This window comes from Lynx canadensis, chromosome D3, assembly GCF_007474595.2.
Source record: "Lynx canadensis isolate LIC74 chromosome D3, mLynCan4.pri.v2, whole genome shotgun sequence".
Lineage (NCBI taxonomy): Eukaryota > Metazoa > Chordata > Mammalia > Carnivora > Felidae > Lynx > Lynx canadensis.
In genome coordinates this window covers 37,448,119-37,452,771 of record NC_044314.2, presented here as the reverse complement: position 1 = coordinate 37,452,771, position 4,653 = coordinate 37,448,119, and positions in this window count along the sequence as shown.

Below are 4,653 nucleotides of genomic sequence, written 5' to 3'. Positions count from 1 at the left end.
GCGCACAGCACTTCCTAGAGGTCATTTTGGAAAAAGGTAAGTAAAGTCTGAATCTAATCGAGGCTTTGACTCTAACTTTCAGGAGAAGGAGCTATCAAGGATAGAGTAACAGGCTAACAGACAATCCCAGGAAGCAATAAGCCAAATGCAGAAATGTTAGAAGTTCTACTAGACAAATACTTCAGGCTTTTCAATAAGCATATGGTTTAGGGGCACCTGGGTGGCTCAGTCAGTTCAGTGTCGGACTCTTGATTTCTGCTCAGGTCATGATCTTACAGGTCATCCGATCTAACCATGCATCAAACTCCATGCTGACTGACAACATGGAGCCTGCCTGGGATTCTCCCTCTCCCACTCTCTCTCTGCCCCTCCCCTGCTTGTGTGCTCTCTCTCAAAATAAATAAACTTAAAAAATACATATGGTTTAAAAAAAGAGGACAGTATTGTTAGATCAAAGGAGATTGGAGACATCACAACCAAATACAGCGTGTGGCCCTTATTTGCATTCTGATTTGAACAAGCCAACTACAACAATGCGTTTTTTCGATAATTAGGGAAAAGTGAATATAAGCCAGATATTAGGTACGATTAGAAATTACTTATTTTGGGGCGCCTGGGTGGCGCAGTCGGTTAAGCGTCCGACTTCAGCCAGGTCACGATCTCGCGGTCCGTGAGTTCGAGCCCCGCGTCAGGCTCTGGGCTGATGGCTCGGAGCCTGGAGCCTGTTTCCGATTCTGTGTCTCCCTCTCTCTCTGCCCCTCCCCCGTTCATGCTCTGTCTCTCTCTGTCCCAAAAATAAAAAAAATAAAAAAAAAAAACGTTGAAAAAAAAAAGAAATTACTTATTTTGTTGAATATGATAACATTGTGGTTCAAGTTTTTAAGTTATTACTTTTTAAAGATACATACTGAAGCATTTGCATGTAAAATTATATATTATTTGGGGTTTGCTTTAAAATACTCTGGCAAAATACGTAAGGGAGAGAAGAGCTGAGACAAGAATGCTGACAGGGGGGTGAGTCTTTGGGGGCAGCTGTTGGCTTCTGCAGTTTTACACCCATGTAGCTTCTCATCCACCTGGGAGAGGACTGCTTTGCCTTTTTAATTTTATTATTTATTTATTTGTTAAATGCTTATTTAATTTTTGAGAGAGTGAGAGAGAACAAGCATGAAGGGGTGAGACGCAGAGAGAGAGAGAGAGAGGGAGTCAGAGAATCTGAAGCAGTCTTGTTGTCAGTGCAGAGCCAACACAGGGCTCAAATTCCTGAACCACGAGATCATGACCTGAGCCAAAATCAAGAGTCAGGTATTTAACTGACTGAGCCACCCAGGTGCCCCAAGTTTATTTATATTTTGAGAGTGGGGGAGGGGCAGAGAGACAGAAGGAGACACAGAATCTGAAGCAGGCTCCAGGCTCTGAACTGTCAGCCCAGAGCCTGATGTGGGGCTCGAACCCTCCAACCATGAGATCGTGTCCTGAGCTGAAGTGGGACACTTCACTGACTGAGCCACCCAGGCACCCCAGAGAAAAGAGTTGTTAAAACTATACATGTTTTCCATTGAATGTGTGTATATAAGGGAATATGGAGAATTGCTATTTTACGTTCATAACTTTTTGTAATTTCCCAATCATAACTCAGAGAATTATGAATAAGATAGAGATTCCCCGTATTAAATGCCTCTGCACACAGTTTGAACAAAAATCATGTTCATCAATATTTAAAATTATTAATGTGACAAATGAGCTTACTTCTTGCTTGTTAATTTATCTAACCTAGTTTGGACTGCTGACAATACTACTCACAGGGGATAATGTACATCTAAACTTTTCTGTGTTTTGTTGTCATGGCACTTCTGGTAGAGAAATCAGCCTCACAGAGGCGTGTTGACTCGAATGGCAGAAGAGAGTTTACAGTAATTTCAGCAAGCTCAGGATATCCATTTTTAGCTTCAATCAAAAATGAAACAAATAATGTTGTATTTTAAGAATTCATCTTCAGTCTTTGATCAGTAGCTGGGGCCATCAATTTATCCTGTAAAGTTGTAGTTCAATTTAAATTACCCATATCCTTTGATTTTAAAAAATAGATTCCAGAGCCACAGATTCCTTACATGTGCATTATCTTTTGATGGAAAATAAAATTCAAATTCATAGGTGTACAAGTGTGCAGTAATAGGCTACCATCTACATTTCTGATTGTTGTTGAGATCTGCTGTGAAAATCTACAGAAATTCCAAATTTTGCCTTTATCTTTTGATCTTTTCTTGCATTCCTTTGTTATTTTTAAGGAAGTTTTAAGGTCATTAAAAATATCTAAGCTATCAGAAAAATCGGCAAGTCTGGATGTCCAATTCACAGCTCTAAATATTGGATCAAACTGATTCCTTATCTCACAGAAACATAATGAATTTGTTCTGTATTTTATTCTGACAGAATTCTCCCCCGCGACAAGTACTATACCTCAGCATGCAGTAAGAAATTATACTCCACTTCTATCCATCACATAAAAGTAGGATGGCCTTGAATTTAATGCATTTGCCTTTATGTAATTCACAAATTCTTAATCACTAAATACACTATTTAGTTCACCTAATGTTTTGGTTTGTTGGTTTGTTCATTTGTTTGGTAGCAAGACTTTCTCAATGAAGGAAGCAGTGCTTAGATTCATGAGCTCCTTAATCCCAATGACTGTTCCAGAACATTCTCCTGTGCTCCTGTGTATTCAGCTGGCTAGCAAAACACACTCTTACAGAAAACTTTAGCTCCAAACCACATTTGTTGACAATGTATTCTTTCACAGTTTTATATAGTTGTATTTTATTTGGTTGTATAGAGCTAGTTGTATTAATTGGCAATGAGGTTAAAAAGAACTGTTCACAGGGCACCTGGGTGGCTCAGTCAGTTAAGTGTCCAACTTCAGCTCAGGTCATGATCCCATGGTACAGTGAGTTCAAGCCCCGTGTCAGGCTCTATGCTGGCAGTGTGAAGTCTGCTTTGGATCCTCAGTCTCCCTCTCTCTGCTCCTCCCTGCTTGCACTCTCCCTCTTTCAATAATAAATAAACTTTAAAAAAGAGAAAAGAACTGTTCACATTACCATCCTGTTCAAGTTGCACATGTACTAGAATTGCCACATTAACAAATCTATGCATTCTTTAAGCTACAGTGAAAAATTCTTCACTGGTTTATTTGCTCTGTGGGTTGGATTTCTGTACTCAGAAGTTCCTGACTATGTCAAGCTATGGTCATTGAAACATGGGATCAAAATAAGTGAGCCTGGCTGGCTCACTCAGTAAAGCATGTGACCCTTGATCTCAGGGTTGTGAGTTTAAGCCTCACGTTGGGCCTAGAGCTTACTTTAAAACACACACACACACACACACACACACACACACACACACTAAAATAAAAAATAAAATAAACCACTGGATTGTTACTTTCCTAATACAGCTAACAATTTGCTAAATTAAAAACAAGCTTGATTTTTAAAAAGTTATACAAATAAATAAATGCTTACATTTCTCATGTTTTTGTACACTTTCAGATTTTGATTGACAAACTAAATTTAAAATTATACATGTTGTAATATGTACCTGGTACACAGGTCACACCATACACGATTTATCATGTAAGCTTAACAAATCCAAACTGGTCTACATCCTGCTCCTTGAGATGAGTCCAATGACACACACTTTGAGGTCACAGCAAACTCAAACTGCCATGAAAGTTTCTCAGTGTTGACTCCCAATTTCTGTACTTAACTTCTCGTGAATCAGAAACAAACAGGCTGTGGACACCAAGGTTCACAGACTACAGTTTGAGTAGCACTTTATTGTACTATTCTCTCTACTTTTATGTGTTTATCTGTTTTCTATCACTGCATAACAAATCGCCACAAGCTCAGTGGCTTAAAACAACACACGTTTATTATCTCACCATTTCCATGGGTTAGGAGTCCGAGAATGCTTAGCGGGGTCCTCTGCTCAGGGTCTCACAAGGCAACAGTAAAGTATCAGCTGGGCAGGATTCCCATCTACTGGCCCGGCCTGGGAAGAATGTGCTTCCAAGCTCACTCAGGTTGCTGGCAAGTTCAGTTCCTTGCAGTTGTAGAACTGAGGTCTGTGCTCCTATGAGCTGCTGCTCTCCATAGGCAGTTCCAGCATGGCTGTTGGCTTTATCAGGGCTGGCAGGAGAGAGGCCTTATTGCTTTGAGTTTCTTTTAACAAGCTTGCCTGATTAGGTCATGCCCATTCAGGTAAATCTCTTTTCATTAACTTAAGGTCAATTCATTAGGGACCTTAACTACATTTGCAAAATCTCTTCACCTTTACCATATAATGAAACCTAATAATGGCCATAACATTAGGAGGTGGTGATCATGCAACTGCCTTAGAATCTTGTTTAAAGGGTGTGTTTTAAAATTTCTTTAATAATAATAAAATAAATTATAGGGGAGCCTGGGTGGCTCAGTCGTTGAGTGTCTGACTCTTGATCTCGGCTCACATCATGATCTCATGGTTCATGGGATTAAGCCCCACATTGGGCTCTGTGCTGATAGTGCAGAGCCTGCTTGGGTTTCTCTCCCTCCCTCTGTCTCTGCCCCTCCCCCACTCATGCTTTCTCAAAATAAATAAATAAATAAATAAATAAATAAA